We start from the raw sequence: 10475 nt of genomic DNA on the forward strand, positions 1-10475 counted from the left end.
TGTCACAGCCCCTCAAGGGATATGGGTCTCTACTTTGGAGACCACTGGCCTTGGAAAACAGGAGAACTGGATTCTAGTCCCAACTTTCTCACCTATCTCCTCCCCATACCCAATAAACTCTAATGGCTCCCAGAAAGAACACTGACTTAGAAGTCATAAGATCTGGGTTTTTGTCTAAGTGTTACTGCTACCATATGATTGTGTGACCTTGGGCAATTGCTTTTCAGGAGTCTGTAGGAAGAGGTGTGTCAAACCTAACCAAGATACAGAGTCTGTATTCAGTCTAACTATGGGGAAGTTCTGGGACCCATGGGTACAGAGCCCTGGCTCAGACAAGAGTTCCATAGTGGAAAGAAGATTTGATTCATTATTTTATTTTTTTCTTTATGTATGTATAAAATTTTGATCTATCAACAATCACTTCCATAAGTGAAATTTTTCTCCCCCTCCCTCCCTCCCTCCCCAAGATGGCACGTAGGCTATACATATACATTCCTATTAAACATATTTTCACATTAGTGATGTTGTAAGTAAGAATTAGAACCAATAGGAGGAACCACCAGAAAGAGGAAACAAAACACAACAGAAGAGGAAAAAATAGCAAATACTATGCTTCATCCATATTCAAATTCCATAGTTCTTTCTTTGGATGTGGATAACATTTTCCATCATGAAGCCTTTGGAGAAATCTTAGATACTCGTATTGCTGAGAAGGGTTAAGTCTATCAATATTAGCTATTGCACAACATGGCTGTTACTGTGTAGAACCTTCTTCTGGTTCTGCTCGCTTCACTCAGCATCAAACTATACAAGTCTTTCCAGGTTTTTCTGAAGTCTGCCCATCATTTCTTATAGCACAATAGCATTCCATTACATTCACATATCACATTCACAGTTGTGATTACTATCTGTGTGTTTCCCTCCATCCTTTCCCCCCCCATTTATGCTTTTCTTTCTCCTTTCTCCTTTTCCCTCTTCCCTAATGTTTTGCTTTTGACCACCGTCTCCCTCAGTCCCACCTCCTTTCTATCAGCCCCCTCCTTTTTCTTCCCCTTGACCTTTACTACTTCTTCCCTCCCTTCTATCCCTCTCCCTTTTCTTTCCCCTTCTCCCTCCTACTGCTTATAGGGCATGTTAGATTTCTATACCTAACTGATTATGTTATTCCCTTCTTGAGCCAAATCTGATGAAAGCAAGGTTCAAACAATGCTCATCTCCCTCCCTTCTTTCCTTCTGCTGTAATAGGTTTTTGGGTCTTTTCCTGTAATGTAATTTACCCTTGTCTGCCTCCTCCTTTCCTTTTCTCTTGGCACATTTTCTTAGATCAGATTAATCCACTTACTTGGATCCCTTTAACCCACTTGATTAGGTTTTTTTCATCATTACATCAAAGTCAATTTATGCCTACCTCCTTTATGTATACCCCTTTAACATAGTGTAATAACAATACAATTCTCAAGAGTTACAATTGTCATCTTCCCTTGTAGGGATGTAAACAGTTTACCTTTATTAATAACATGTTGGCTTCTCTCTGTCCCATATACCTTTTTATGTCTTTCTTGAGTCTTGTATTTGAAGATCAAATTTTCTGTTGAACTCTGGTCTTTTTATCAAGAAGGTATGGAAATCCCCAATTTCATTGAATATCCATCTCCTCCCCTGAAAGATCATGCTCATTTTCACTGGGTAGTTGATCCTTGGTTGTAATTCAAGCTCCTTTGCCTTGTGGAATATCATATTCCACGCCCTACAGTCTTTCAATATAGAAGGTGCAAGGTCCTGTGTAATCCTGACTGTGGTTCCATGATATTTAAATTGTTTCTTTCTGGCTGCTTGCAGCATTTTCTCTTTTACCTGGTAATTTTGGAATTTGGCTACTATATTCCTTGGTGTTTTCAATTTGGGATCTCTTTCAGGAGGTGATCCATGGATTCTTTCTATGGCTACTTTACCCTCTAGTTCAGGACCTCAGGACAGTTTTCCTTTATGATTTCTTGAAAGATACTGTCTAGGCTCTTTTTTTCATCGTGATTTTCAGGTAGACCAATAGTTTTTAAATTGTCTCTCCTGGATCGATTTTCCAGGCTAGTTGTTTTACCAATGAGATATTTTACATTTTTATCTATTTTTTCATTCTTTTGTTTTTGTTTGACTGATTCTTGCTCTCTCATAGAATCATTAGCTTCCATTTGCCCAATTCTAATTTTTAACAAATTGCTTTCTTCTATTAGATTTTGTACCTTCTTCCACATTTGGCCAATTGTATTTTTTAGGGATTTGTTTTCTTCAGTGTACTTTTTTTCCAGTTGGCCAATTGTATTTTTTAGGGACTTGTTTTCTTCAGTGTACTTTTTTCCGGTTGGCCAATTGTATTTTTAGGGGCTTGTTTTCTTCAGTGTACTTTTTTTCCAGTTGACCAATTGTATTTTTTAAGGACTTGTCTTCTACAGTTAATTTTTGTCCTTTTTCCAAGCTATTGACTCTCTTGCATACCTCTCATTTCTTTTCCCATTTTTTCTTCCACCTCTCTCATTTGACTTTTAAAATCCTTCTTGAGCTCTTCTAAGAAGGCTTTTTGGTCTTCAGACCAGTTCATATTCCCTTTTGGGGTTCCAGATGTGGGTTTGTTGACAATGTTGTCCTGTCAGAATTTCTGCCTTGATCTTCACTCTTCCCATAAGAAGAATCTGTGGTACATTTCTTTTTGCTTACGGTGTTTGCTTATTTCCTGGCCTTTAAAGAGATTGAGCTCTCCTACTGGGGAGCAGAGGGCACTGACCCAAGCTTCTTGTGTTGGGAGCCTAGGGCCTGGTTGCTAGCTTTGTGTGCTGGGGCCTCCAATGCTGGGAGTTGGAGGCTGTAGGTTCTGGCAGCTTACCTGGTGTTGGGCTGGAATCAGCAACACTGGAACTCTAGGGGTAGGATTGGGTAGCTTGGCCCCTGGACGTTGCCTGCTTTTCCTTTCCTTTCACTTTCTTCAGCTCCTTTCAGATGGATGTTTAGGGTGTTCATCCTCCTGGGGCTCCTTGGAGCACTGTTTCCCTCAGTTTCGCTGAGGCACTGGGAGACCCGGTTGCTCTAGAATGCCCAGACACCTGGTGGTTTTCCAAGCTGGTTTCCACCAGTTCCCCTGCCTTCACTGAGGCACTTGGGGATCCAGGTGTTGGTGTTTGCCTGTTTCACCACCTGGGCTTCAGGATCTCCTCTTGGTATGCTGAGATGGGGTTTTCCACTAGCTTGCTGGGATGCCTCCCATTCTGTACTGCTCCCCTTCCCCCAGGGTAAGAGGGGCCTTTCCTGTTAATTCCTCAAGCTAACTGGGCTACTGGACTTGCTGCACCCCATCTTTCTTCTGGTTCAGCTGTTCCAGGGTTTTTCCTGGGGTCGATTCACTATTTTAGGATGTGAAAATTGTAATTTTCTCTCTCTCTCCTGTCTTCTTCCCCACTCCTGCCCAAAGAAAAATAAAACCCTTGTACCAAATATGCATAGTCAGTCAAAACAGATTCCCGCCTTAGCCATATCTAAAGATTCCTGTCTCATTTTGCATCTTGAGCCCATAACCTGCCAGGAAGTAGTTGGTCATTGTGATGATCAGAGTTTTCAAGTCTTTTAAAATTGCTCAGTTTTACTATGTTGTAATTATCTAAGTTGTTCTCCTGGTGCTTCTCCCTTCTCTCTTCATTAGTTCATATAAATCTTCCCAGGTTTCTCAGAAGCTGTCTCTTTTGTCATTTCTGACAAAACAGAAATAATCCATTATGTTCATATGCTATAATTTGCTTAGCCATTCCCCTACTCATGGTCACTCCTTTAATTTCCAGGCCTTTGCCTCTACAGAAAGGGTTGCTATAAATATTTTTATATCTAGGAGTCCTTTCCCTATTCCTTTTATCCCTTTCTGGTATATAGTCCTAGTAGCAGATGTTAGTAGGTCAAAAAGTTTGCACAATTTAGTAACTTTCTGGGCATGGTTCCCTATTATTTTCCAGAATGACTGGACTAAATCACAGCTCAACAAAAGTACATTAATGTCTCTATTTTCCCGCAACCTCTTCAACACTTGTCATTTTCCACTTTGGTCAACTTGGCCAACTGATGAGTGCAGAGTGGAATCTCAAAGTTGTTTTAATTTAAATTTCTCCAATCACTAGGGAATTGGAGTATTTTTTCACACAGTTGTTGACAGCTTAGATTCTTTCTCTAAAAACTGCCTGTTCACAGCCTTTGGCTATTTGCAAATTGGGGAATGACTCATACATTTGACTCAGTTCCTCATATATCTTAGAAATGAGACCCTTATCAGAGAAACTTGATGTAAGGTGTGGTTTTTGTTGCTGTTGTTGTGAGTGTATGTGTGTGTGTGTGTGTGTGTGTGTGTGTGTGTGTGTGTGTGTGTGTGTTTACTAGTTTACTGTTTCCCTTCTAATTTTAGGTCAATCGGTTTTATTTGTGTGAAAACTTTTAAAATTTGTGTAATTAAAATTGCCCATTTTATCTTCTGTGATCCTTTCTATGTCCTGTTTGGAAATGAATAAGTACCCCTATCCATAGAGCTCAGAGGTAATTTTCCTCTTGCTCCTCTAATTTGTTCAGGATGTGAATTTTCATATTTAAGTCATACAAGATTAAATTCATTCTACTTAACCCTTGATGGCAGAACTGGGAACAATGGGGGTCAATTGTAGTTATAAAGAGGAAATCTCTCATAGTTACAGATGCTCAACAATAAAATTAGCTGCCTTGAAAGGTAGCAAGCTCTCCATCACTAGGGAGAAAATACGGAAAACAGAGGCGGGAGGGAAGTCTTGCGTGACATGGTGTGACGATGGCAAGGGAAGAGCAGTGTAGGGGGCCAAGTCTAGACATAGTGAAGGCTGCTCAACCAGAAGACCGGGTCCTTACGGTTATAGGTAAGTGCTGGGTAGGAAGTGGATACTGGAGAATATGCCCAATGTCAGACATTAAATTAGCAAATGAATATAAATCAATACATAAAATTAATACATACTATTAATAAGCTAAAATCAGAGGCAAGATTATAATCCAGGTCTCCCCTTCCTACAGTGTTCAGGTGACTATCTGACCCAATTGTAGGGAGTATTGTGAAATAAGACATCAGAATGCCATAAGACCAGAGAGGTCAGAAATAATTGTGCTAAGAGGCCCTATGGCCATTTCTATGCTCTTAAGTCACATAATAAATAGATTAAAAATCTACAGAGATACTTCTGAAGCAAACAGAACTACACAAAGAAAAAACTGACAATAGGCATACACCACTGGATATTTGGAAGATTACCAGTATTGGTTTACCTCTGAATGGAGCCTATGAAATGGCTGACATGCAAGAATGGAAGGCAGATGAGGCAATAAGCCACAGTCCCAGAGCCTTCTGGTCAGAGCCTGCTGGGACCACAAGAGGAAAGGGAGATGTCCATCTAGGAAGGCAGGAGCTGAGTTCGGTGTGGGGAGAGGGAGGAGCAGTTTACTTTGAAGCTATCATCTGGCTTTCTCTCTTTAGATTGATTCCTGCCCCTCAGCTGCGGCTGTTGGACTCATATCCCTGGATTCCAGGAGAACATCATACTTTCTCTCTGAGCCCAGCCTCTACCTGCAAAGTGGGAGTATCTTTGGGAGCATCTCCTGTAGGTCAGATTTATCATCAACAACAACTTCTGGATGGTTCTGTCTTCTCCTTCTCTAAATCCCTTGTGATCCAGCTGACTACAAGGCTTGACAGGTAGTAAGTAGGTGTTCAGTAAATCCCTTCCCACAGCTCCTAGCGCAATGTAGAATACAGGCTATATGGATGAACTAAGCTCTCCCCAGCACCTCTGGTTTCTGTAGTTCATGGATCTGGGTCTGAAAACGGTGGGGAGGAAGTGTTCATCCAGAGACTGGCCCATCTCTAGGAAGCTGAGTCACAGCAGGCTCAGTTCCCTGCTAACGCTCCCTTGGCCCCCAGAGGGTCCATAGTGGGGGAGTATAGGGGACAGAGAGAGGGAGGTACTTTTCTCCAGCATCGTTCACTTCTTTAATCACATCCTTCAAGGTCTCACACACAGTTGTGTGTTTTTTCTTTTTCTTTTTTTTAAAATTAATTTATTTATTTTTCATTTTCAACATTCACTTCCATGAGATTTTGAGTTCTAAATTTTCTCCCCATCTCCCCCCCCCATCCAAAGATGGCATGCAATCTGATATAGGCTCTACATATACATTCATATTGACCCTATCTTCACATTACTCATGTTGTAAAAAAGAATTAGAACCAATGGGAGAAACCACGAGAAAGAAGAAACAAACAAAAAAAAAAAGAAAAAGAAAAAAAAAGAGCAAATAGTATGCTTCCATCTGCATTCAGACTCCATAGTTCTTTTTTCTGGATATGGATAGCATTTTCCATCATGACTCCTTTGGAGTTGTCTTGGATCCCTGCATTTCTGAGAGAAGATGAGTCTGTCAAAGTTAGTTATCACACATTGTGGTTGTTAAGGTGTACGGTGTTCTGCTGGTTCTGCCCACTTCACTCAGCATCAGTTCATTTGAGTCTTTCCAGGTTTGTCTGAAGTCTGCCTGCTCACCATTTCTTATAGCACAACAATATTCCATTACAGTAGGTGTTTAATAAATATTTATGGAATGAATGAACAAGTGACTGATTAGATGATTAATGGAATGGGGGACCAGGCAAAGCTCTCTTTGGCTTCTGAACTTTGACTGCCCTCCCCCAAGCCTGAGGCTCTCTCACTATTATTCTCATCATCCATCTAGCTCTCCCACCTCACAGAATGATAGATGAGACCCTAAAATTTAGAACTAGAAAGGACACTAGAGATTATCCAGTCTGACCATGTAACACTCCCACTCCCACCCCGTAAACTTCAGTGGCTCCCTATTGTCTTCATGATCAAATGCAAAATCCTCTGCTTGGTGTTCAAAATCCTTTATAACTTAGTCTCCCCCTACCTTTCCAGTCTTCTTATATCTTACTCTCTGCCATATAATCTTCCGTCCAGTGACACTGGCCTCAAAGAACATCCTATTCCTTAGACGAGACACTACATCTCCCCACTGTGGGCATTTTTACTGGCTGTTCCCCATGCCTAGAACACTCTCATTCCTCATCTCCATCTGCTTGCTTCTTCCTCTTTCTTTAAGTCCTAACTAAAATCTCATCTTCTGCAAGAAGCCTTTCCTCCCCTCTCTTAATTCTATTACCTTTCCTCTGTTAATTATATCCCATTTACTCCATTAGCAGCTAGGTGGTACACTGTATAGATTGTCAGCCTTGGAGTCAGGAAGACTCCTTTTCCAGAGTTGAAATCCAGCTTCAGATGCTTGTTAACTGTGTGACCCTGGGCAAGTCACTTCACCTTGTCTGCCTCAGTTTCCTCATCTGTAAAATGATTTGCAGGTAGAAATGGCAAACCACTCCAGTATCTCTGCCAAGAAAACCCCAAATGGGGTCATGAAGAGCTGGATACAACTGAAACGACGGAACAGCAACAGCATTTATCCTGCATATAGCTTGTTTGTACATGTTTGTTTGCTGTTTCCCCTACTAGCTTGTGAGCTCCTTGAAGGCAGAGACTGTCTTTTGCCTCTTTTTATATCCCCGCTGCTTAGTACTATATCTGGCACATAGTATGCATTTAGTAATTTTGTTGACTGATTCATCTAGTCCAGACCCTCCATTTTAAAGATAAAGAAACTGAGGCTCAAAGACAGGAAATAATCTGCTTGAGGTCACACAAGTATTAAGTAGAGAAGTCAGAGTTAAACTTAGGATCTCTGACCCCAGCTCCAGTTTATGTTCCATTATGGCACACTGCCTCTGAAGTGGAGGGGGAAAAAAAGGCCCTGAGCCAGCCTGGAGCCAACCTCAGAACTGTGCTGTGATCCGTAGAGGGATGCATTGTTCATCGTCTCACCTGTCCTGTCTCCCTGTGCCTGTCACGCACAGCGGCTCTTCTTTGATGGGCCCTGGCGTTCTCAGAATGGGTGTTTCCTAGGCACTCTTCCCACAGCTGATGGGAACCCTCACAAGGAGGGGAGGGTAGAATACTTCCCTCTGCTGTCAGGATCCACCCAGTTTTGTTACTAATTGTTTTGGGGCTTTAGATGAATCATTTCTCTTTCTTCTCTGGCAAATGTCAGTGATACTATCTGTTGTGCCACTCTCAAAGAGCTGTGGTTGGGATAGAATGAGGCAGCTGAGTGGAACAGTGGCTAGAGCGCTGGCCTTGGAGTTAGGAAGACCTGAGTTCAAATCCAGCCTTGGACACTTAACTAGCTGTGTAACTTTGAGTATGTTACTTAACTTTTAATTTACTTTCCCCATCTGTAAAATGGGGATAATAATAGCACTTACCTCCCAGGATTGTTATAAGGATCAAATGTTTTTAAAACTCTTAGCATAGTGGCTGCACGTGGTAGGTACAATACAAGCTCTAGCTATTATTGTTATTATTACTATTATTATTTCTAGTAGATGAGGAATGAGAAAGCTGTGTGAATAGTTAAAAACTGGATGTGAATGATAGTAGGTACACTATAAATGCTCGCTATTATTGTTAATACTATTAGATAATGAAGGAGAAAGCTCTGTGAATAGTTAAAAACTGGATGTGAATGTAAGGGAGGATTATGATCCCTACCACCATGGACTAGAATGACCCCAAATCTAACACTCTGCTTGGGAATCAGTGGAAGGGCCAGATGCCTTAATATTTAATCTCATTCTTCTTACCTTGCTCCCTGCCCTGAGCAGCTAAAGCCTCTACAAAAACCTCCCAGTTGAACAAAGTCATGGTCACTGTCATAGGAGGTCAGAATTCAGAGGGACCTTTGAGTCCTGCTCCTTCATTTCACAGAAGAAGAAACTGAAACATGGCCAGTCAATGACATCAGCAGGGCTAAAATCAATCAATCAAAGAGTTATGAAGCACTAGAAGGGAAGATTATCCAGTAGGAGAAACTGAGGCTGAGAGTGGTTAAAGGTCACATACCTATCATTTCCAAGTTAGGACTTGAGGCAAGACTGAAACTCAGGTCTTCTTGACTCCAAGCCCATGACTCTATCAGTGCTATCACCTACCAACCTGCTTAGCTCCCTGGGCCTTATTTTACTCTTCTGTAAAATGAAGGGGTGACCCCTCAGTCCTTTCTAGCTCCAACATTCTAGCTTCTAAGGCTTCTTCAAGTCCTAACATGAAAATGGGCAGTGTCAAATCACGCAGAGAGGTCATAAAGGATGAGCACTGAGAAAAAGCCACTAGTGTGAGCGAGTAAGTCAGATTGCAAAGGGGTGAGAAGTGAACAAGGGTAGACAGCTTTTTGAAGCAGTTTGGCAATGAAAGGGGGGAGAAAGATAGTATGATGGTTTGAGCAGATAGTAGAGAGTTTTTGAGGATGGAAGAGATTTGGGCATGTTCATAGGTGGCAGGAAGGGAACCATTAGATAGCAGAGAGGGCTCAGGAAGAAATCCCTAATACCATTTACAAAGGGTTGGCTCTCCTGGCCCCTAGTGCGTGGGCATGTCCATGCTGGTCATACCTTCAGTACAGCCCTCATGAGGCCATATTGGGCAGCAAGACTAGGGCTCTGAGCCAAGGGTGAAGAAGGAGGAAAAGGTCAGGGACAGAAAGTGTTTCAGGTACTGTGAGCAGACAAAGAAGCCCCACCAGAGGCCAGAAGAGGAGCTGTGTGGTCTGAGTGGACCGTAAGCTTAGCAGGAAGCAGATGGATACCATTAGAGCTAAGGAGGTCAGGATGCTGCTGGGAAGGCAGGCTTATGGTAACCATCCCACTGCACTGAACACTGGCCACATTCCCAGTTAAGTCCAACTTCTGGCTTCCAGCTAGAAGACTTCAGGGGGACAGGAAGGATACTAGGGAGCTGTTATCATGTCACCTGCTAAACAGCCTGCTATAGAACGACTCCCTAGATCCCAGTTCTAAAATCTCACAGTTAGAAGGAGCCTCACAGGTCTCTGATCCAACTTTACCCTTTCTGCAGCATCCTTGGTAGGAGACCAGGCAGCTTCTGTTCAGATACTTTCAGTGATGGGAAACTTGCTTTTCCCTAAGACATCCTCATTCCATGACTGAATGGTTTTAATTGTAAGAAATAGCAAAGATGATAATGTTGTTGCTGTTCTGCCATTCAAGTTGTATCCAACTCTTCATGACCCCATTGACCCCATGAGCCCCAGGCCCCGTCTATTATGCTGTTTGCTTTAATAGACAAAATTTTAATGGTGCAGATACCCATCTGCCGTCACCACTATCACTGGTTTTCTTGGCTAAGATACTGGAGTGATTTACCATATCCTTCTTCAGCTCATTTTACAGATGAGGAAACTGAGGCAAACAGAGATAAGTGACTTGCTCAGGGTCACACAGCTAACCAGTGTCTGAGACAAGATTTGAACCCACAAAGATGAGTCTTCCTGATTCTAGGCCCAGC

This window comes from Phascolarctos cinereus, unplaced genomic scaffold (assembly GCF_003287225.1).
Source record: "Phascolarctos cinereus isolate Bilbo 61053 unplaced genomic scaffold, phaCin_HiC Scaffold_2;HRSCAF=192, whole genome shotgun sequence".
Taxonomy (NCBI): Eukaryota; Metazoa; Chordata; class Mammalia; order Diprotodontia; family Phascolarctidae; genus Phascolarctos; species Phascolarctos cinereus.